We start from the raw sequence: 26,757 nt of genomic DNA on the forward strand, positions 1-26,757 counted from the left end.
TTTTGATTCAAGATTATGATAAAATCCCATCTAATAAAGATTTCTGACTGTAGATGATGGTAAAGCACCAACAGTGAATTTAATTAGTCTTACCGCCACTTCTTTAATTTCTTAAAATAAAAATAATGGCAAGATATCGTGTTATCTTATAAAATAAGTGTATTATCAAATAAAAGCTTCGACTGTCACCAATCCTGCTTAATTCCAATTAAATATTAAAATTGATCTGTTGATTTAACGTGAGTGTGCAGCACAATAATTTGTGATTTAGATTATGAGATTAGTGTACAAAATAAAGATGAGTTAATAAATAACTTGCTGCCTGATCATAAAGCGGAGACGATTGCTGAAGCATTTGCAAATAACAAAATAGCGAGACACGGTGTAACCCAGTACTTTCTATGTATAGAGATGGTAACTTCGTTTCTACGTTATAAAATTACATTGATCAATTGTTCAGTGTCCAGAAAACTGAAACAACTGCTTTCCATCCAGCTGCTTAGGTATTAGTAGAATATTCAACAGAACTTTGCTAGATATAATCTCTAAATACTGTGAGAAAGATAATAAAACATGGGAAGAGCTGGTTCATTTATTACAAAAGTGCTGAAAATGAGTCTACTCTGGAAAGTCGGTTTTTTCTATTACATGGTAGAGATGTACTGCTGCCAAAGCAAGAGATAATGACCATAAAAATATTTTATCACGCAGAAGGTTATGATAACAAGAATGAGGTTTTACAGAGACTGCAGTTAGCCTTTGAAATAATTAAAAAACATTTGATACAAGATGCTCAAGATAGAGAGAAAAAAACAAATAAAAAGGCGAAACTAATGAAATAAAATTAATATATAAATTGTTGTTATATACCCTTATCGTTAAGAGAGGAAACACCAAGAAATAAGTAAAACTGTGGAAGGACCCTTTCAGAGCACTTAAACAAACAAATTCAATCTATTTTGAGAATACAAAAATGTGTAGAAAAAGAAAACAGTTGGTACATGTTAATAGATTAAAGAAACTGAGGAAAGGAAAACCCTATCTTTAAGAATATATGATTGATGAAAACCAGACAACTGAAAAAAAAGAAAATATTAAAGTCCAATCTTATTATTCGAATAAATTAGATTTATCTTATAACAATTAAGAGATAAGTAAAGCCTAGACGGAAAATTAAGAGTTAGAAGACGCTAATACCACATTAGTATCGAGGACAAGCAACAGGGTCTGTGAATCAAGAACATCTATGACGACGTAAGATGATACTGTTACCCATGATTGTAACCCTAGATCACGTGGTCGTGTACCAACTCAACCAGAAGTAATCCTTACCCCTACTAAACACGAGTGAAATTTTGTTTCCAAGTAGTTGTACATAAAGCCACAAATGACATTAACGGAGTTAATGGTAACTCTATTGATGAAACACTTGGTGTGCTAGAAGCTTTTAACGATATATTAAGCAGTAGTCGTAGGTGTAATTAGACTTAAGTAAACAATATAGGACGTGGATAAACAATATTGAATATTTTGTATATATATATATGTGTGTCTGAGAGGTTATCGGACATTTCTCTTTATATGTTTTAATTGTAGAAATATCTGTCGCTTTACTATCCTTCATTATCCTTTTGATGAGTGGAAACATGGCGGCAAAGAACGTATTTTACCACTGAGAAATAAGACGCGTATGATTTTTGTTGAAGAAGAAAATCTTATATTATCATGAGATATGTGAATAATTTTCGAATTTTTGCAGTATGTTCGATTGATATTTTGATTTCAAGAAGAAGTAATATTGTTCGACAAATCTTTTGACGTAAGTTCTCGTGATAATTTCGATGACGGTTGTTGGCAAAATATTACGTCATTTCATATGACAAATCAGGTAATAGCAATCTGATGTCCAGTAAGGATGATACAAGGAGGAACTAAGAACTATGACACCTTATGTAGACGATATCTTGTTAACATTTGAAGATTTGTTATTAGAATTAAAGGATATTAAAGATAGCATCACGATTTCCGATCGGATTCCATGAAAACGTGGTTAAATAGACGCAGGTGAAAATGCTTTCAAATTTTTGTTCGCATAAGTTAATACAAACGATTTACGTCAATTAAAAAGGAAAATCGAACAACAAAGACAGGTATAAATATAAATGGTTAATTTAACATGTCACTGTAATGAACTAATTAATCCAGTTTCTTCAAGTAGATGACGAGAAATTCTCCTAAACCTTAGTAAACATTAGAAAATCTTAAAAAGTACCAACATCAGACAGTCTCAACCTCATTCAGCAGGACACGAAATGTCAGTTTTCAAACATAGAATTCAGAATGAGTAACAAAAATCATTATTTACCGTTGGAAATTGTACGAGTGAGTTATCTAGGTTAGAACAAGTATTATATATGTAGCTGAAGACAGAAAGTTGATTTTATACTTTATACGTTCAAATATATTACAAAAAATGTTAGATGAAAATAATAGGAAATTACTTCCGTACTTACAATATATGAAACCTACAAATAGTGAATAGATTTATATGTATTACACATGAACTTATGTAATGACACCTATAGCAAATGATACAATCCGCACTTTTATGTGTTAGAAATAGTTATTAACTAAAACATATCTTCATATCATTCTTCATGACGTACAAGATGGTAAAGGATATTAAAATGTATGCGTTGGAAAGCTGACAGGAAAAGGCAGGTAATGTATACTGGAGTGATATAACAGTGAGGATATGATTAAATTTTCGTTTGTTTATTTTTCAAAACTTTTTGAAAATAATGTTTTTTTAAAATAAATTTTTCAGAGTGAAGAAGTTGCTTAATAACCGAGTGATTATCTAAAGGGTTGAAAATCTATTTAAAACTATTTGTACGTTTCAGTTAGTTGGACCCTTGGACATTGGAGGCTTTTTTTTTTTCCTCTGTGAAATTTCATAGCTTCGTCAGCGACTACTTGGTCTAACTACACAACTCAAGAATTTGAGACGAAACTAAGATAATTAATTGAGTAACTGGAGTACTTATCTAAGTGATTAAAGAAATACTGTTAGTACAATTAGAGAAATGGAAATATTTCTCATTACTTTTAAACAATAGGCCCAAAGATATATAATTTAGTTTTCCAATTTTTTAAAGAAATATTATGGAGCAAATTAACTATATTTTTATTATGAAGCTGTAATAAGCTAATGCTGCATTTGTTTGCCGTTATATGTAAAGTTTTTACATAATATCTACCTGTTTCTCACCTATTGTGAGTATCGAAGTCTGAGTTTTAATGTTATAAGATATCAGAATTGACGAAAAAAACGCTGGGGTATTGATAATCATAACATTAATATAAACAATGAATAAAAAAAAACTTCAATTCCCCCTAAGTAAAATAACCGACGTAAGTGATTACTATTACGTTTATTTTGGTTTTTCTTAAATTCATTATTTATTATTACTATAAACAAACAATATAAAGAAATGTACCAATTATAAGTAAACAACAGAAAACAGATCTACTACTTATAAACGAATAATATAAAACAAATCTACTGATGATAAATAAAAAATATAAAACAAATAAAGTGATCATAAACAAATAATATAAGACAAACCAAGTTATTGATCTATATTTCAAAGGTATTAAAACAATGTATTGGTGACTTTTGAACCCAAGCACAAACAATGGGCGATCTGCGTTCTGTACACAGAGTGGAAATGAGCTCCGAATTTTAGTATTTTAACTTGAAACTTACTTCTAACAAACAGGCAACAAAATAAGGAAATTAGGATTATCCACGATTATGACAATTTTAAAATTAAAAAAAGTTAATTGATGAAATATTCACAAAACAGAAAAAAAATAGTCCAAGAGAAGCTCAATAACAAAATTATCAGAGTAGCTAAAGTCTCTCAGTCTCAACATATGTAACATAATTCATGTTATACATGAAAGAAAATGTAACAGGATATAGGTAAGAAAACGTCTGTAACAGTTAATATTCCCTTGTTATATATCGACTTGTAACCTCAGGATCGCGGGTTGGTGTGAATGTGAAACCAAAATACTCGTCCTTTCAGCCGTGGAGCCGTTACAATTTGAGGGTCAATCCCGGTATTCGTTGGTAAAAGAGTAGCCCAAGAGTTGGCGGTGAGTGGTGATGACTAGCTGTTTTCTGCCGATTTTACACTGCGAAATTAAGAAAGGCTACCTCAGATAACTCTCGACTAGCGTTACGCGAAAATTCAAACCAAACCAACCCTTGTTATATGACATTCACGGTACTAGATAGTTTTGTATGCCTCACATTCACAAGTTTCTTAACCTTTATAATAAAACTCTCTTCAACTTGTATTGTTTAGACAATTTTGTTCTTCTGAAGTATGGTATGAAGATATGTTTCAGTTAAAATCTATTGCTAAAAGAATGTAAAAATTACCTTACTTTATATATATATTATTTACTTAATGCGACCTGTGATTGATATAAAAGACGCTTAAAGTGGCTTAATTAAAGTTGTCAAGTTCATAAGACATGTATATAATAAATTTTGTGGGGAATTAAATAGCTGTATTTATATCAACATATCTATGTTAGTGTAATGTGTAAGGTTTGGTTTGTTTTGAATTTCGCGCAAAGCTACACAAGGGCTATCTGCGCTAGCCGTCTCTAATTTAGCAGTATGAGACAAGAGGGAAGTCAGCTAATCATCACCACTTGGACTACTCTTATACCAACGCATAGTGGAATTGACAATCACGTTATAACGACCCCAGGGTCGAAAGAGAGAGTATGTTTGGTGTGTCGGGATTCAACCCCTCGACTCTCAGATTACAAGTTGGGCGCCCTAACCACGTGGCCATGCCAGGCTGAACTACTTTTATTTAAATTATTAAAAAAAACAAGACAACGTGAAGTACAAACAATAAATATTTTATTAAACACGTAGACATGGCGTGACCTGATAGAAAGGTAGCGTTCGACTATTACATAATGTGCTTGTCTCGGATCCCAAACACGGCTATCGAACATGTTCACCTTTTCAGCACGTGTGAGCGTTATAACATTATGGTCAATTCCGCTATTGTTTCGTAAAAGAATACCCCAAGAGTTGGTGATGGGTGGTGTTGACCAGGTGCCTTCCCTATAGTCTTACACTGCTAAATTAGGGACGACTAGCACAGAGAGCCCTCGAGTAGCTTTGTGCGAAATTCCAAAAACCAACAAACAAACATTTTCATTTTTTTATTACTGCATTCAGTTTTTTTTTCCAAAAATAAAAGTATTGAAATACTCAAATGGAATTATTATCTACTTCAAATTCTTTTCGGTTTGTTCAATTTTTAAACATGATTTTAACGATTTCGATTACCAGACAACAATATTTAAGTAATTTTACGTTTCGTTTTTTCTCTCATTATATAGCAATTCACTTGATGCTTATGTTTAAGTGTTGCTAGAAACATTTAAAAACAATCTTTATTGATGTTACTTTAGACAAGAAGTTTTCAGCATCTCGTTTGCGTTTAAGGGTCAAATACTTTTAGACGTTTAGAAAAATGTCAAAGGCGTAGTGTACCAGGAAGTTCTGAGTAGAAGTCTCAGTGTGATAACTGATATCTAACTAAACAACTTGTTTTGAATTTCGACTTAGTTCAAAATAACATGTTGGCACTGAGTAAAACCCCTACTTTAAATTTCGTGAAATGTGAAGACTCAGTCATATTTAACAGACTTAGTTGAGCCTAACACGCAAAGTTGTAGGTGTGACTTTAAAGTAATATCGTTCATTATACGATACTCTCATATGGTTCATTTCAAAACATCCCTGCCACAAGTTATTAGACTGGCCTGTTGGTTTAGTAATAGTATCTGCATATTCTAATAAAATTATTCCAATGCCCGAAAAAACTAAATCTGTCATACTTAAAACATGACGTCAGAACATATATCACACTTAGGTTTCTTACACTTCGTTGTAAAAGTTGAGTTTGATTTTTTTGAGAGATATCTTCTTATGATAATATAAAAACGACTTCCTATCAAACGGAGAACATACAAAGTATAGAATATTAGGCCTTTTCTCAGCGGAATCACACATCCCACCCCTAATTACCAATTAAAATTTATATAATGTTCCATGATACCGAACGTTTCGAAACCTGTTGAACAAATATCCCAAGTATACCCTTCTGTATTTGTGTTCATAACTTGAAACAACCAACTGAACTGTCCTGAACAGTACAGCAACACTATCCAGTTAGGATTCATGTCAACAGGAACAAAACATTTTTGTGAATGAATATATGTTGACTTACATATTTATGTTTCGTTTGCTGTCCCTGTTTAATGACGTCACTAGGTTTATAACTGGTAGTGTTTGTGTTTGTGTTTTTTTATAGGAAAGACACAAAGGGCTATTTGCTGAGTCCACGAAGGGGAATTGAACCTCCGATTTTAGCGTTGTAACTCCGTAGACTTAACGCTTTACCAGAAAAGGTCAAAGTAAAGCGAGTATAGCGTCAGTAAATATGAGGTAGAACCGGTCGTTCTTCAGACGAGTGCTATAGAACCAAGTTAATGGTAACGAATTTTCTTTGAACAACCCAAATTATTATAATCGTCTCGTCTCACAAACAGGAAGCTTCTTATACTCTTATCTCAGAATCCAGGGGAGCCTAATCATATTTTTGTGTACATACGAAGAATCACGAAAATCTTTGTTTCAGGAAGTTGAAAGATAACATACAATAATGAGACGAAAGAACAACTTTATGAAAATATTTTTGTTTTACCTACGGTTTTATCGTAAAAAAAAACTAACGAAAATATTCCAAAAAATTACAACGTAGAGGTTCAAAGCAAGCTTTATCTAAAACCACACATGAGTACAATCCATTAATAAAAGGTAAAACAATGTATGCCATGAACTAATTAAAGAAGTTAATTAAATAACGAATAGTTATAAGTTAGTTTGTTTTTGAATTTCGCGCAAAGATACACGAGAGCTATATGTGCTAGCCGTTTATGATTTAGCAATGTAAGAAGGCAGATAGTTATCACCACCCACTGCCAACTCTTGGGCTACTATTTCAACAACGAATAGTGGGATTGACCGTCACATTATAATGCCCACACGGGTGAAAGGGCAAGCATGTTTGGTGCGACTGGTGTTTTTACATGAAAATACGAAAAAATATATATTTTGTTAAACAGGATATATTTCGTCTTTACCTTTTCAACATTCTTAATTTTAATAACAATAGCAAAAGTACCTCGGTTTAATATTTTGTAGACACCAATCTACTGCCTGGTACGTTTCTTTTCATTACCACCATAATTAAATTGGGCTTTTCAGTGAGTTTTTTGTTTCGTTAAATATATCGCCCTCTAATGGCACAGAGACATATCTGCGGACTTACAAAACTAGAAACTGGCTTTCGATGCACGTGGTGAGCAAAGCACAGATAGCCCTTTGCGTAGCTTTGTGTTTAACATCAAACAATCGTGAGATATATCCACCACAATGAACATCAGTAAATGTCGTTTGTAATGAATTTATAACCTAAGTATCGAAACTTTCATCAGGACAAGTTATTTCCGCGGTTACATTGAATACGACGTACGATGTAACATTAACTTTTGTTGTCAAAATAACTAACATTGTTACGTTGAACTGAATGAGCAAGAGCCTCTTAAACGTAAATAAAAAGCTAATAAAAGAAATGCAGCTTAACAACAGTCAAATAATCATTCAAATTTTGTTTTGACGTAAAGTTTGTTGATACTGATAGTTAACATCCTATACAGTTGTTGGGATGGTGTATCCTTTAGGAATAGGGTTAAAACTTGGTTTAGTTTCGTTTATTTGTAAATTTCGTGAAAAGCTACACGGGGGTTATCTGCGTTAGCTATCCCTTATTTAGCAGTATAAGACTAGGAGGAAGGTAGCTTGACCTCATCATCCATCCTTAGTCCTAGGCTCCTCTTTTAACAACAAATAATGAGATTGCATGTCACATTATATCGTCCACATAGCTGAAAGAGCGACCATATTTCTTGTGACGGGGATTCGAACTTGCGACCCTCAGATTAAAAGTCGAGCTCTCTACCCAGGTGGCAGCTAAAGCGTAACACGAAAACAAAGATGAAATATGAAGTTTTGAATTTGAATTTGTATGTTCCTCGAGATTAGATTATGATGTTCTAGTAATCTATAAAAAAATCTAATGGCCATATCTTATCTTCATCGGCCTCCACAGCTGCTAAATCGTTTTTGGGAGGAACCATCCACCCCCTCAACTCGTCCCAAATGAAATTTTCTATATTGTCTCAGGATTTTGAACGAAACAGAAAAAAAAGGTATTTTTCGAATGGGTCTTTTTTTCAGAAATATCTTTCATTTACATAAATTATTCGTATTTGTTTAAGTTTTGCTTCATAATTAACCGAACTAGCGTATGAGAACCAAACTTTTGTCCCTCTATTTGAGGGTGCGTGTCCTTTCCCTACAGCAAAGCCACATCAGGATATCTGCTGAATCCACCGAAGGAAATCGAACCCATAATTTTATTGTTGTATATCCTCAGACGTACTGCTGTACCAGCGGGGGACTCCTAAATCTTTTAACAGTTTATTAAATACAAGAATAAAATATGATCTGTATTCCTGCATCACAGTAAATCTGAAACCATGCAGGAAATATGGAAGTGTTAAAGTAAAGTAAAGCTGTTTCAGTAATTTATTCAAAAGGAAACGATGAAAATAGGTCAATAAAATATTATATGTTGGGAATGGAATTGCAAAAAAATGTAGAAATCTATAAATTTCAGTTTAATTTTTTTTTAATGTTTTGAAATTAGGATTTCAGTTAATAAATGGACGTTTTCAATAAATTTTTCAGGAAGATAGTGCCATCTAGTGTGACTCAGACAATATAAAAGGAAATAAAAATGATTTATTTTACGTATGTGTCTGTTACGTATGTTACGTATGTGATGGTAAAGCATCAACTGTGAACTTTATTAGACTGACAGCCACTGTTTTCATTTGTTAAAATGAATATAGGTCGTTAGATGTCATAGTATTTAGTAAAAAATTGTATTATGAATGAAGCTTATACTGTCGCGAATCGTACATCATATCTTATAAACGTATTTTGAGACAGGTTTATACACGATAAACATCGTTTGCGAAATAATATTTATCGAAGCCATTTGATACAACATACAGTATAGATATTATAAATTATGTATATTACAGACATTATAATCAATAAAGTAAGTGAAACTCACCTTTAAAGAACAACATAACATACTTTAACAAGCACGTATGAATGACTTGGAAACAAGATAATTATGTATAGTAAACACTTGCATTGATTTCATGTCTATTTATTTAATCTTAAACAGCTGTGAATTGAAACTATCACGCACATAAAAATCGTATTTAATGAGAACTCCAGTTGTTAATCATATATGATATACCAACTGAAAACGTTGTTATAAAATAACTTTCTGTCAATGAAAAGCAGCCTTACCTAAACTCAGAAGAAAAGTTTTACATAACATAACGTAACTGTATCTAATCTAAACATAAAAGGAACGTTTCAGTATGATAGATAGATAAATAAATAATAATAAATTGATAAAATAGAAAACAAATAAAAGTTTTTACATTAAATAATTAAGATTGTAATGAAGAGAAACAAATAACTCTCTCATTATGTGTAAAGTTCTCATTTTACTTAAATTATACGTTCCACGAGGAGTCCAATAGTTATTTCTTATTACTTAATGTTCTATGTTTCACAATAGAAACATTTGAATATACGTAAGACTCAGCAGATAGCCCGAAGTGACTTTGCTATAATGAAAGTATACACACACATGAATATAAATAAACTTTTCGAAGGCTATTTTCTATTGACAGGTACTGATATGATAAGAGTTTTTTCCCAGTTGGTATAGCAAAAATGATTAACAACTAACGTTCTCGTTAAACAAGTTCTTTTATCTACATAATTGTTTAACTTCATAGTTGTTAAAAAATGAATAAACTGATTTAAAATCAATTCAAATGTGTGATATACTTTACTATCATGTTTCCGAAACATTGGTTTGTTCTTCGTATGGCATGTTCCATTCTTTTTTAAGGTTAGTTTTGCTAACTTTTTTATTGTAATGTCTGTAATATACTAAATTTATAATGTCCATAAGTTATTATGTATCAAAAGACTAACTTAAATAGTATTACTTGAGCTATATTTGTCGTATATAACCCGGTCTGAAAAGAAACACGCCTTCAGCAATACATATTATGTACATATTGTGTGGTTGAAGTACTATTTTGATAAACTCTTCTACTTGTTAAATATATCTGAGGAACTCTACAGAAAATGCAAAGTTTAAGAAATTAATAGAACTAACACTAATGTTTCATGTGAAGTACATATTTATGTTATAACATTTATCAGTTTTCTTTTTATTCACTTTTTATTGTAATTATTCTACATTATCAGATTGATATCTTCTTTAGAAATAACTTAGATCTTATGGGATATTATCGATATTAATAAATATAAATCTTATTCTCAATTAGCTATATTAATCACTTGAGTAATAAAGATCAGAAGCTACTGAATATAATAAAGTGTTTGACTTTTAACAGTTTTGATGAATCTTATTAAACGCGACAATAAAATGTCATACTGTTTTCCTATATCACAATAAAACTGTAAAAATGCAGGAAATATGGAAATGTTAACGTAAAGTAAAGTCAGTGAGTTCCTTCATCCATACTGTTTCAAATAACTATTAAAATGAATAAAAATATTTCAATTGCGACTGGAATTTACAAAAACTGAATTTGATTGATGCAAATTTCCTGTCAAAATGTTTCTGGAATATAACGCCACCTTGTTTTACTCAAACAGTATATGCCACTCGAGTAATGAGATGTTAATTTAAAATTATGATAAAATCAAATCTATTAATTATTTCTGACCTTAAATGTAATAAAGTATCAATTGTGAAGTTTATCAGGTTGATAGCTACTGCTTTCATTTGTAAAATAAAAATAGGTCGTTAGATGTCATGGTATCTAATAAATAAGCTATATTATGAAAGAAAGATTTTATTGTAGCCAATCTTACTTCATATCCCATAAACTTACTTTGAGAATTGGCTAATTACGTTTTAAAACTGATCTGTTAATATCACGTGATAGTGTGACCCAATAATATCATTGCATAAGGAGTTTTTAATACTGTTCCTGAGATCTTTTGCAATATTATCTAGTCCTATTAACTTATATTCCATACAAGTTATTTTGGTTTTATAAATAGATTTTCCATAATTTAGATAAACAGAGCTCAAAATTAATATTCATTTTTTTCTATCACATAAAAATTGTTTAGAAATCAGGAAGAGAACAAACTCTTACTTAGTTCAATTTATTATTTCGTTTACCAGGATGAACATTTTTTATCATTATGTTTCTGAAGAAAGATATAAGCAAATTGGTTCGTGTTCAAAGATTAAAGAAACTGAAGGAAAGGAAACCCTATCAGAACGAATATATGACTGATGAAAACTAGATGATTGACAAAAAAATATTGTGATTTAACCTGATTCCTCGAATAAACTAGATTTATCTAATGACGATGAAGAGATAAGTAAAGCCGAGATAGAAAATTAAAAGTTAGAGAACGTTAATGCCGTATATTAGGTGATGAAATTGTTGACATAGATTACTCCACGTTTAGCTTGTCTAGTGACGTCAAAGTCCAAGTACCCAAGAACAGCACCTGAAGAACATCTATAACGACGTAATCTGATACTGTAACCCATGATTATAACATAACATGACGTGGTCATGTTCCAACTCAACCAGAAGTGATCCTTACCCCTACAAAAAGACGAGTGAATTTCAACCGACAAGAAGCTGTACCTAGGATTAAACAACGCATAGTGTGATTGACCGTCACATTATAACGCCCCCACGGCTGAAAGGGCGAACCCGCGACCCTCGAATTACAAGTCGCACGTCTTAACAACCTCGGCTATGCCGGGCTAGAATTCAGAATAATTATCAACAATTATCATTTAAAGTTGAAAATAGTGTGACTGAGTTATCTACGTTAGTACAAGTATTGTTGGTAGCTGGAGACAGAAAGGTGAGTTCATGGTTTATTCGTTTAAGTGAATTACATAAACTGTCAGATGAAATATTGTACATAAAGTGAACTAAAGACAGCCGCAGTAAAGGATTCACAATGAGTGTTCATAAAGATACCTTTGAAAGCAACAGATAGAAGATTCAAATTACTTAGGATTGTATACTTAAACCATTCGTTAGCTCTAACTGTGGAAATGAAAGATAAAGTTATGCTGAAATATACACAAGGTTCCATAGTGTATGTGATCCTGAACTATGCAAAAATAGAATAATTTTATATTTGCAAAATTAAGACACCAGGAACATGATTATTTTATTTGTAAAAGATGAACTTACCTTTTCAATAGTATGCCCTAAATGAAATATAAATCGGTTTCGGTTATTGAACTGACGTAATTAAATTAAAGAATAGTGGATATCTTAAATTGTCTAGAACTTGTTCTACTAAAATCCAATGAATTACATTATTCTATAGTTTAACAAGTAAAACTAAATATACAGAAAATCTGTTAAATATAAGAATTCCCCTACGGGTAAGAACTATTGACTATAAAAGAGTTACCGCTAATTCACAATGAAAATATTGATTCACATCTTAAAGGCCTGTCAAACATATAAGATGAAATCCGAAACTTGCCCTGTTCGAGAGCTGGGTAAAGCTTCAACTAATTTCAACAACATGTAGATCACGTGAAAGCTAAACCAATGATGATTATAGAACAACAATAATTCTATAAAACATGTTGAGAAAGTTTCTGATGCTTGTTTAGCATTTAGTCTGTAATTAGTTGACGTTATCGAGGTTTGTAAAGGGATTGTGGAAACCATGGATACTGTATTAATGAGTGGAACAAGGAAGAAACTGTAACATCTTGACACCACTACAGTATGAAATAAAGTTACGGAGGATTGATTACTGAGAAACTTAAAACAACCTCCTACATAAAAAGCTCGCTTATTCATTAAATATCGATAACAAGAATGTGAGTACAGATACAAGAAAAATCTCAGGGTCGAATATTTGGCCATGTATTAATATTTCTTCTAGAATATTTTTTTTCGAATTGTGAACATTCGAAATATATTCTGTAGAAACTAACCTTAACAAGCATTTAGTTCTGTATCGAAACGGGTTCATGAAACACCAGAAAAAACAGATAGACAGATATTTACTACTTTATTCAATTTATTGTTCTCTGTTTTCTATTACCGAAAAAATCAAACTAAAATTCAAAACAAAGTTTTTTTATTTAACATTAAGTTTATAGTAATTTCAAGTATATATTGTTCCTTCACTAAAAAACCTAAAGTTTGTTAATTGAATAAAGTTCACATTTCAGAACACCATTTCTATCGCCGATAATTCAGATCCTAAGACGTTGTGAAAATAAAAACATATATAAAGTGTTATTTAAGTTGAGATAACACCTCATATTGTGGACGTTGTTAAAAATAAGTTATTTAATTAAGGTTAATGACTTTTAAAGGATTGGGAAAATTTATTCGTGATAACGAGAAAATTGAACTGAAAATGTATCTCAAGACGTTTGGTATGGATATTGAAACTTTTATTAAGATAAAGAAGAGAACAACATTTCCACCTTATGTTTTAAGACATAAAACGTCTTCATGTTTATAAAGAGTAAGAAACTTTCCCTTTGTTAATCTGAGGACGTTTATGTTTTAAGACATCTATTAATTATTTGATTACTGTTGTAATTGGTTTCAATATGCACTACAAATTAATCTATATGTTTAATTTGTTTATTTACGGCCCGGCATGGCCTAGCGCGTAAGGCGTGCGACTCGTTATCCGAGGGTCGCGGGTTCGTGCCCGCGTCGCGCTAAACATGCTCGCCCTCCCAGCCGTGGGGGTGTATAATGTGACGGTCAATCTCACTATTCGTTGCTAAAAGAGTAGCCCAAGAGTTGGCGGTGGGTGGTGATGACTAGCTGCCTTCCCGCAATTCCCAAACAAACAAAAACAGTTTATTTATATAATTCTCGTTAAATATTCATATAAACCACGTATATATATATATATATCACTGTAATGTAATGTAACAAATAATATATCACACACTCTATTACACTTATGAATCTCCTCTTCTTACAGCTACTTGTAAAGTAGAAGTTAAAATGTTTTATTCTTACCCTTTAATAAAACTGAAGATTACTTGTACTGCACAAACACAGTTATCCTCTCTATTCTCCTAGCGACTTATCGATGACTTTTGTAACTTAAATCGCTAATATCAAGGGTAGGTTATTTGCAATAAATAAAATTCAGATAGCCCTGTTGCTTTCCATTAAATAAACAAGGTGACCTAAGGCCCTAATGCTTCTCATTTTAATCCCAATACGTTTTTTAATGCGTATAAACTTTAGCTTTTAAATATTACACATTACTTAGAAAATCAATTAACCATCAGAAAGCAGCAAATTCTTTAAATATTCAACTCTTTTAGAAAAGTAAAGATAACACAGCAGCTCCTTCCAAAAAAATAACAAACCAGTGACGATATGACGTGATAGTTATTAAAATACCACGCTATGCATTCTTATATCATGTGAGATAATATTGACATTAATAAAAAATACAGGATTGTGTCCTTACCCTTAACCTTAAACAATTCGTTAGCTCTAACTGTGGAAATGACAGAGGAAGATATGTTGAAATGTGTAGAATGTCCACTTTGAGTATGTGACCCCAAACGATGTAAAAATAGAATGGTTATCACTAACCCATTTAATCTTATAAAATTAATCTTATGACATATTCCCCTTATTACGGCTAACAATATGTATAAATATTATTCACTACATATATTATCATACTCTGATCACCATTGGTTCATTAAATCAGAACTTCGTGAATACAGTAAAACAGTAATACAATTTGTTTAAAGTACACATTAAAGAATTGTATTAGAACAAATAAACTACGTTTTTTGTGCATTTCAATTGTAAATTCGTAATACTTCTCTAAACAACTGGAATATCAAATCACGTCGGTAATAACACATCGAACTCAAGCTGTCTTCAACAATTTGTGTAGAATACACGTGCAGTGGGGTCTATTCGAGATTTCATCTACATTTAGAGCAGGTTTTCTGGTTTAGTTGTAACATTTTTATTGGAAACGTATTAACCTTTTGTTTTCACTTAATGGCGACATAGTGTAACCTGTTGTTAATCTATTCACATTCATCTGTTAAAACACGTGGTGCAGAAATATGTACACGCTGGCTTGTGATAATATACGTATCAAAAAGCTTGGGATGAACAGGTGGGTTGATACGTTTGACTCGTAATCTGAAGGTCGCAGGTTGAATTATGGTCGCACCAAACATGCTCGCACTTTCGGACTTGGTGGCGTTATGACGGGTCAACCACATTATTCGTTGGCAAAATAGTCGCCACAGTGTTGGCCGTGGGTGTTGATGACTAGCTGCCTTCCCTCCACTCTTACACTGCAAATTTAGAGACAGCTAGCGCAGATAGCTCTCATGTAGCTTTTCGCGAAATTCCAAAACAAACAAATATACTTAGAACTTGAACCGAGGAAAATGTTATGAAAATACAGCCAAAGTAAACAACCAGTGCTTACATGCGGTTTGGCAAAATGCCTGAAATTCAAACGATACGCCAAGAAGGAAGTGTAGCTTGTTTGTTTTGGAATTTCGCACAAAGCTACTCGAGGGCTATATGTGCTAGCCGTCCCTAATTTAGCAGTGTAAGACTAGAAGGAAGGCAGGTAGTCATCACCACCTACCGACAACTCTTGGGCTACTCTTTTATCAACGAATAGTGAGATTGACCGTACCGTTAGAACGCCCACACGGCTGGGAGGGCGAGCATGTTTGGCGCGACGCGGATGCGAACCCGCGACACACCTTAACGCGCTTGGCAATGGCGGGCCAGGTAGTGTAGCAGAAATAAGACAGAAAATCATAATTACGAAGAATTTTCCAAAATCAAGGCAAGTATTTAATAACAATAACAAAGATTAATTTGTTTCATCAGATACAAAAGCAAATAATGTTCATTTCAAAAGAGTTTTAGTAAATTACCATATGTTAATTGCAAATGTTTTGTTACATCACAAGTGTTTTAGAAAATTATCTCACGTTTGCTACAAGTGTAGTTTTATGTCATAAATGTTTCAGTTAAATATTGTTGCTCTTTGCTTGGCCTTTAAGAAGAAAAACTATCTTAGAATTATAGCGTTTTATGTTAAAGTTTAGAACGATAAATTAATTTTTTTGCACTAAAAAGGTTCAGAGAGACTGTATCATTAAATATAATTTCAGATACATTTTATTCTAGTATGGAAATTAAAGTCCAGTCATATTATAAGCCGTTATAGTCCGCATAGATACCGTACAACGCAGTACAGAAACGGTTGAATTTTGTACCAGTAAAGAATATTCAGATATATTTTATCCCAGTACAGAAAGTTCAGAGATATTGTACGACTATAAAAAGAAACGTAAATTAAAACACACGTTAGTTAGTCTTGCAGACAAAACAAGCTCTACGGTGCGTCCAATAACTATTTCTTATTTACTTAATGTTCTATGTTTCACATTAAAGACAACTGAACAGATAGCTCGATGTGACTTTGGCATCGTGAAAACTCACATAAAACTGAATATAAATAAACTTACCGAACGCTATTTTCTACAGACAGGTACTTGTATCGTAACAATGTTTTCTCAGTTGGCACTTCATGTATGCTTAACAACTCATGTTTTCATTAAATAAGTTCCTTTACCAACTTTATTTTTTACAATTAACAGCTCTTGGAGAATGTATAAATAGATCTCAAATCAATTCAAGTGTTTGATATACTTTACTATCATGTTTCTGAGCATAGGTGCTTGCTTCTAATATATGTTTGAATTTCTTTAAGGTTATTTTCAATAACTTTATTGATTATAATGTCTGTAATATATTTAATTTATAATATGTATAATGTATGTTGTATTAAATGGCTAACTTAAATAGCATTCCGAAAACTATGTTTGACGTATACAAGACTGTCTATATAGAAACATGCATAGAGTGTGGTTGTAATACTATTACAATGAACACTTCTACTTGTTCAAAATCTTTAAAGAACTATTTAGAATATGTAACTGTTTACAATGTAATAGATCTAACACTAATGTCTCATGTGAAGTGTAAATCTATGTTATTATGTTTATCAGTTTTACGTTTTATTCACTTTTTATTATGATTATTCAACATTATTAGTTTGATATCTTGTTTAGAAACAACCTAAATTTTATGGGAAATTGTCGACATTATGACTGATAATAAGTGTAAATCTTATTCTCAATCACCTATATTAATCACTCAATTAATTATCAAATTCTGATCCCCATTGGTTGATAAGATCAGAAGCTACTGAATATAACAAACTGCTTTACTTTTAACAGTTTTGGTGAATCTTATTAAACTCGACAATAAATGTCATATTGTTTTAATATATCACAATAAAACTGTAAAAATGCAAAAACCTGGAAATATTGACGTTAAGCCAGTGAGTTCGTTCCTCCATATTGTTTCAAATATCTATTAAAATGGAAAAGACGAAAATAGATCAATAAAAATATTTCATGTTGCAACTAGAATTGACAAAAATGGAGAAATATGTAAACGTAAGTATTGTCTTTCTTAAATGATCTGAAACCATGATTTCATTTGATAAATGCAATTTTTTTATTAAACATTTTCTGGAATATAGCGTCATCTAGTTTTACTCAAACAGTATATGCCTGTCGATTAATGAGATTTTAAATTAAAATTATGATAAAATCACATCTGATAAAGGTTTCTGACTGTAGATATAGTAAAGTATCTATTGTGAACTTTATTATACTGACAACCGATGCTTTCATTTGTTAAAATAAAAATAGGTTGTTAGATGACATAGCATCTAATAAAAAACTGTATTCTGAAAGAGAGCATTTACTGTAGGTAATCTTACTTCATATCCCATAAAAGTACTTGGAGAATTGGTTAATTACTTATCAAAATTCATCTGTTAGTGTCACGTGATAGTGTGACCCAATAATATCATTGCATAAGGAGTTTTGAATTCTGTTTCTAAGATATTTTGCAATATTACCTTGACCTAATAACTTAAATAACCAGAAGTACCTGATACATATGTTATAATTGTGGAGAACACCTTTGATACTTCTGTTGGAACAATTAATGTATAATTGCGCTCATACCGTTCATAGACTTTGTTCGTAGCAGTGTTTTTAGTTCATTTAGCAATATTATTGCAATAAATTAGTGAACATTTATATGAAAGAAAACGTAAAATAAAATAATACTTCCTATAAATCTAGTAGTAGACAAGGCCACTAATAGAGAAACATTAAATCTCTTAAAGAAATATTTTAGAAGTCTCGTAATATTTTGCTTAATAATAAGAAGTGTGATACAGGTTACAGTGAAGTATCAGTACACACTTGCATAAAACAATGATGATTATAGAACAACAATGATTTTAGAAAACATATTGATAAAGTTTTCGCTGGTTGTTTAGCGTTCAGTTTAGTCTGCAATTAGTTGATACTATCAGCTGGCTTAAAGATCAAATATCGATAACAAGAATATGAGTGCAGATAACAGACAAATCTTAGAGTCAAACATTTCACAACGTTGTAATATTTCTTCTAGAACATTTCTTCTTCGAATTGTCAACACTCGAAATATGTTCTACATAAACTAACCTAAGCAAGCATTTCAATATGTATCGAAAATGTTTCTGGAACAGGAGAAACACCCAAAGAGACAGATTAACGAAAGTTTTCTTTTAAATGTAAATTACACTTTATTTCTTACTTGATTCAGTTTATTCTTTTGTGTTTTCTATAACCACAAAATAATCAAACTAAATTTCAATGCAATTTTTATTTCAATATTCAGTTTACAATAAGTTGAAGAATATATTTTTCTTGTACTATATAACCTTCTGGTGTTATTTGAATGAAGGTAAAATTTCAGAATATCATTTCTTTTATCGATAATCCGGATCCTAAAAAGCAGTGATAAAAGAAAACGTATATGAACTTTCATATCAATTCATTTAAAACCACAGAATTGTCGATGTTGTCATAAGTTATTTTCATAACTTTAATGATTTTTAAAGGATAAGGGAAGTTTATTCGTATTCACGAGAAACTTTATTGAAGTAAAAATTAATCTCAAGACGTTTGGTATGGGTATTAAAACTTTTATTCAGATAGAGTTGGGAACAATGTTTCCACCTACTTAGGTCAACTTCAGGTTAAAAAATAGCTGCAAACTTTCCCTTTGTTAATCTCAGAATGTTTGTGTTTTAAAAATACTACAAATTATTTTGCTACAGTTGTATTTGGATTCATATGAACTATTCAATAATCTGTATATATACACACACGTAATTTTTCAATTTATGTATGTTTAATTTACACAAAATGTTTATATAACAGACTTATATATAAATATCTTGTGTGAGATATAACGTATCACACAGGTTATTCAACTTATGAATCTCCAACTCTTTCTTCTCAGTTACATGTAAAGTAGAAGTTAAAATGTTCCAATCTTACCCTTTAATAAAACTAAAAATTTCTATTCAGTACAAATAAAACAGTCTTCACTCATTTCCCAACGAGTTAGCAATGACTTGAGTTAATTTAATCACTAATATCTGGAGTCGGTACTATGTGATTTCAAATTTCTCATAGCCCAATGTGTAGCATTAAACAACTTGACCTAAGACCCTTATGTTTCTTATTTCAGAACTAATAATTTTTTTAATGTGTAGAAATTTTAAGCTCTTAGACATTATGAATTATTTAGAAAGCAAATTACTTTTCTTAACCTTCAGAGAGCAGCATTTTTTTTAAATACTCAGAACTTTTAGAAACAGTAAAGTTAACAAAGAAGGTTTTTCCAAAAATTAACAAACCACTGACGATATTGTATGACAGTTATTAAAAGAGCAGACTATGCATTCTTATATCATGTGAGAAAATATTCACATTAATAAAAGAAATATTACATATGTCAAGAATTTTGATAATTTTGGGCTGCACTCTTTCCAATGAAAGTGCAAGCACGTTTGATACGATATGAATTTGAACAGGCGATCTACAGACTCACAAGTCGAGTTTAATGTAAAGTGGTTAAATTCATTAAATTTATTCGAAACTCTTTCGTATTTAAATTTTGATATACTCATTTATTTATATTAACTTCAACATCGAAATTAATGGAGCTCTTACCAATTATCATCCAGCAGTGTGATTTCATGCATCCAAATAAAAACTTTCATTTCTTGTTAGTTCACTATCCAATAATCTTCCTCTTGGATTAGTTCCGAAATAGATTTCTGATTTTCTTGCTGTTCGTGTTTCTCTTCCCAACCCACCTCTTAAGTTAACGCCACTGTCAAAACCCATGCCAAAGTTTGGGTCTTTTTCAAACATATTATATTATTTTCCATTTCAACTATTAATTACGAATCCTGGTTTACCGGTAAAACCACTTTTATTGCTATCTCTGTCAACAGCGCTTCTATTTCCCCTTTAATCTTTATGACCATCATAACCATTGTAAATGTTTTCGGTTATTTTGTTTCTGACGTCACTTCTGACAGTGTGGACGATAATAATCAAAAGCAGAAAGAAAACCTGAAAAAATAAACAGCAAAAATCATTTCTTTTATGAAACTATGACCAATAAAAAACAAACAAGCTACTCGCTTGGTGTGTGAGGAAGTTGTCTATATCCATAGTTATTTTACAGACACAAACAGATACACAAACACAAACTCGTACAATGTAACGTAGCCTATCGTATAACAATCTCCCCATAAAGCTTTAAGATTTTATTGTAAAATGTTCTTACGCAGAATAGATTACTATAAAACAAATGGAATAAATCGTTTAGCCTAACTTGTATAAATAATTGTATTTGAAATTACAAAAGATTGAATAATATACTGAATCTAGTCAACATAAAAGTTATTTTGCTGGTGTTGGGATAGATACCATACGAAGAGCATGGTGGGAAATTCGACATAATTCCTCCTCTTTGTTGTTTCATATGAAGAGAACATTTGTCAAAGTACTGTTTTACTGGGAATTCTTTTATACTCTAGAAGTACTATTATAAGAATTACTTTATCTATTTATATCTTACTTACAATGTCCCAAAATTTGGTCAGTAATTAATTTTTGTCTAATCATCTCATATTATTCTGCGTTGAGAAGTGCTACTTTTTATACTGAAATGATACCATGCAACAAATACAACTATTATAGAATATACTGTAGAAGACTTTTCACTGTTTTCATCTTCATTAGAGGGCGATAAGGTAAAAGACGTTGATAGCACCTGTAAGTTAGTCGGTTATATTAAAAGCATTCTTCAAGTTTTCGTATTTACATAACGTGGGGATATGACGCAATCATACTGAAGGCATAGCTGTGAATTACGAAATTCTCGTATGTTATATGCTAAATTATGCGAAGGTCATATTTCATAATTGGCTATTTCGTCAGATTTATTGCGAAACGAATATAAATAACAAATGAACGCAACAAATTTCATAAAATGTTTTTAATTTCTTTTGGATACTGGTGTATTTTCAAAATCCGACATCATGACAAATAAACATTATGGTGTTTTAATCGTCAGTTCTTCGAAAAGTAAATTACCGAATAATTTGTTTCTCTTTCTTGAAATCTGAATTATTTTATGTAAAATATTTATTTGTCTTCTATTTTACATTTTATTATTATTTATTTGTTTGTCGTACTCCTATTAAGTTTAGGACAGGTAAACTTAACGTTATGTTTTGTGAAACTTTTGCTCTGAGTTTATTTATGACTACATTATGTGTAAAGTTCTCATTTTACTTAAATTATACGTTCCACGGTGGTTCCAATAATTATTTCTTATTTACTTAATGTTGTATGTTTAACAGTAGAGACAACTGAATACACGGAAAACTCAAACAGATAGCCGGATGTCACTTTGCTGTAATAAAAGCACACATACAACTGAATATAAATAAACTTACCGATCGTTATTTCCAATGACAAGTACTTATATCATTACAGTTTCTTCCCAGTTGGTATGGAATATAAGAGTAACCTCTCATGTTGTCGTTAAATAAATTTTTTATCCATATTATAGTTTCACTTAACAGCAATTTTAAGAATGTCTAAACATATTTGAAATCAAACCAAATGTTTGATATATCTTACAATCATGTTTCGAAGTCATTGGTATGTGGTTCGTATAGTATGTTCCATTCCTTTTTTAGTTTAGTTTTACTAACCTTTTTAATTATAACGTCTGTAATATTTTTAATTTTTATGTCTATCATATATATTGTATCAAAAGGCTAACTCAAATAGTATTCCGCAAACTATGTTTGCCTCATACAAGCCGGTCGGTAGAGAAACACGCATTGAGCAATAGATATTACACATATATAGTGTGGTTGTAATACTGTCATGATAAACTCTTCAACCTGTTGATTATCTCTGGGAAACTAAAGAGAAACGGTTAACAATGTAATAGATCTAACACTAATGTCTCATGTTAAGTGTAAATGTATGTTATAATGTTTATTAGGTTTCATTTATTCAATATTTTATGATTACACAACATTAGTAGCTTGATATCTTGTTTAGAAATAACCTAGATCTTATGAGATATTGTTGATATTATGGATGTTAAGAACTAGAAATGTTATTCTTAATTAGCTGTATTAATCTCTTGATTTATTATCTAATTCTGATCACCTTTGGTTCATTAGATCACAAGTTAGTGAATATAGTAAAACCGTTTGTGCTTTTAAGAGTTTCGATGAATGTTATTAAAATAAACAGTAAAATATCACACTGTTTTCATGTCTCACAGTAAAACTGTAATTATGCAGGAAATATGGAAGTGTTAACGTAAAGTAAGGCCATTGTCCTTCTTCTTCCACACTGTTTTAGTTACTAATTGAAAAGGAAACGATTAAAATAGGTAAAAAAATATATTATATGTTGGGACTGGAACTGCCATACATGGAGAAATATATAAATTGAAGTTTTATTTCTTTATACGTTTTGAGAAATGGAAGTTTTCTATAAAAAATGTTCTTGAATATAGCGCCATCTAGTTCTACTGAACAGTATAAAAGGAAAGAAAAAAAAATATTGTTTTGTGTTTGTGCCTGTTGACGAAGGAGATTTTAACTTAAGATTATAATAAAATCACATCTAATAATGATTTTCGATTGTAATCAAAAGATGGTAGTAAAGATGTAATAGCAAATTTTTATTAATCAGACGGTCACTGCTTTCATTTTAATTTTTTTTCAGTTAATCTTTGAATGTCACCTGAGTGGACGGCCCAGGAATATCACTGCCTATGCAGTTTTGAAGACTGTTTGTTCGAAAGATATTTTACATAAATCTGATAATTTAAATTACATACAAGTTATTTTAGTTTGAAAAAGAAATTTTCTATAATTCATATACGAAGACTTCGAAACTAATATTCTTTTTTTTATCGTGTAGAAATTGTTTAGAAATTAGAAAGAAAACAAACTTTTAGTCAGATATATTTATTATTTCCCTCATCTCAGTGACATTTTTTATTATTATGTTCCTAAAAAAAATTTAAACAAGCATAAGAAAAGAGAAGAACATTGATAACAAATGAATATATATCACACTCATCTAGACTTTTTGGGAAAAAACTCGACTTTTATTTACAAAATACATTTTGCAGTTCGATGTATCAAGTTAGAATCAGGCTAACTGTTTGTAGCCCTTGTTTCTTTATCCAGTGTTGATAACGAGCTTTTCCATCTTGTTCACACAAACATAAAAACTTTGTATGACTTGAATGAGTCTACTTTGGAAAGTCCATTTTTTCAACTGCATGGTAGAGATGTAATGCTACCTTTATTAAATATAGTGTAAAGTATTTAATCATGCAGTGGATTATGATTACAAGACTGAGTTATGACAAAGAATGCAGTTGGCTTTTGAGTTAACTGTTACACATTTAACAACAGCTGCTGAATATAGAGAAAAACGAGGAAATATGTTTGTTTGTTTTGTATTTTGCGGAAACAACTCGAGGGCTATCTGCGCTATCCGTCCCTAATGTCGCAATGTAAGAATAGTGGAAGGCAGCTAGTTATCAACAACCACTGCAAACTCTTCGGTTACTCTTTTATGACGCCCCCACGGCTGTAAAGGCGAGCATGTTTTAGTGTGACAGGGATTCTTACCCGCGACCCTCGGATTACGAGCTGAAAGCCTTACCCCACCTGGTTATGCCGGTCCTGTGAACAATGTAAAATGAAATTTATATGCAAAAATGGCTCGTTCGGGTTGAGAAAATATTTTACATAGAAGAGCGAACAACGTTTCGACCTTCTTCGATCATCGTCAGGTTCACAAAGAAAGAGGTAACTGACCGGAAGCTGACCACATGTTTGAAAGGGGTTGTGTAACTGTGTGTCGAAGTGTAGAGGGCGGTATTAGATGTTTGAATATATAATTTTATTATATTAATATAGGTATAAAGGCGTTCCTTTATATTGGTTATAAACCTAATACCGCCCTCTACATCTCGACACACAGTATTAGATGTTTGAATATATAATTTTATTATATTAATATAGGTATAAAGGCGTTTGTTTATATTGGTTATAAACCTAATATCGCCCTCTACATTTCGACACACAGTTACACAACCCCTTTCAAACATGTGGTCAGCTTCCGGTCAGTTACCTCTTTCTTTGTGAACCTGACGATGACCGAAGAAGGTCGAAACGTTGTTCGCTCTTCTATGTAAAATATTTTCTACATAACATAACATTACTGTACCTAACCTAAACACAAAAGGAAAGTTTCACATAACATAACGTAACTGTATCCAACCTAGAAACAAAAGGAAAGTTTCACATAACATAACGTAACTGTATCTAACCTAAAAACAAAAGGAAAGTTTCATATAACATAACGTAACTGTATCTAACCTAAAAACAAAAGGAAAGTTTCACATAACATAACGTAACTGTATCTAACCTAAACACAAAAGGAAAGTTTCACATGACATAACGTAACTGTATCTAACCTAAAAACAAAAGGAAAGTTTCATATAACATAACGTAACTGTATCTAACCTAAAAACAAAAGGAAAGTTTCACATAACATAACGTAACTGTATCTAACCTAAACACAAAAGGAAAGTTTCACATGACATAACGTAACTGTATCTAACCTAAACACAAAAGGAAAGTTTCACATAACATAACGTAACTGTATCTAACCTAAACACATAAAGAATGTTTTATTATGATAGAAAAATAAATAATAATAAAGTGAAAAAATAAAAACAAATTAATTTTTTTTACATTAAATAATTCAGACTGTATTGAAGAGAAACAAATAACTCTGTAATTTACTTTTGGAAGAACTGACGATATAAACACCATAAACATTATTTGTCTGATATCGGACTTGCAAATACACCCGAAGAAAAAGCTAAATATAGAGTACAACATTTCTTTTAGTAAAACCAGTGATAGAAAGTTACATCCCATTTTCGTTACTCACAGCTATGGCCTTAAGAATGATTGCGTCATATCACTCTTTTATCTAAATACGTAAACTTCAAGAATACTTTAAACACAGCCAACTAACTTACAGCTGATATCAACGACTTTTACCTTATCGCAATCTAATGAACATGAGGATAGTGGGAAGTGTTTTACAGTTTATGCTGTAACTTAATTATCTGTTAAACTGCAACATAACTCATCGAAGATAAATAGTTCTATTTGTTGCATGGTATCAGTTCATCATGAAAAGTTGCAGTTCTCCACGTAGAATAATGTCAGATAATTAAACTAAAATTAATTTCTGATGAGAAGATACCAAATATCATTATGAGACATTTTTAGTGAAATATATTTTTTTTCAATCCAGTATAAAAGAATTTCCAGTAAAATAACACTATGACAAATGTTCTCGTCCTATAAAAACAACAAACAGGAAGAATTATATTTTATTTTCCGCCAAGGTCGTTCATTGATATTTGTTACAACACCAATCAAATAATGTTTATATTAACTATATTCACTAAATTAATCAATGATTTGCAATTACATTTATCAATACAAGTAAAGCTGAACAATTTAGACTAAGGATGAGTAATTTTATGTAATTTATATTTAAACTAATCGAATATATCATTTTTCCAACATTTCTGGTAGTTCTTATAAATGATTTCAAACATTATGTTTCTCGTGGAAACTGTTCATTATTAACTTATCACCATGTTTAAACGTATCCATTTTTGTTCAGTTGAGAAGTTGAAATCTACGTGGTATCAACAAATGAACCTAAATATCATAAAAATACACGTGGGACTCTCTTTAATAAATCAATTGAATTTATTTCGTTATCCCACATATTTTTGTCAAAATATCATAATCAGTATAAGGAAACGAAGGAAGTTTTTAAAATCTGAACTTTT

General features: G+C 31.2%; 1 protein-coding gene across 1 annotated transcript in view; it reads right to left on the minus strand.

Annotated features, from left to right (window-relative positions):
- Positions 1-26,757, minus strand: part of LOC143254190 (uncharacterized) — a gene marked incomplete in the record, with an annotated part of 711,062 nt that overhangs the window by 638,084 nt on the left and 46,221 nt on the right.

Source organism: Tachypleus tridentatus, chromosome 6, assembly GCF_004210375.1.
Source record: "Tachypleus tridentatus isolate NWPU-2018 chromosome 6, ASM421037v1, whole genome shotgun sequence".
Lineage (NCBI taxonomy): Eukaryota > Metazoa > Arthropoda > Merostomata > Xiphosura > Limulidae > Tachypleus > Tachypleus tridentatus.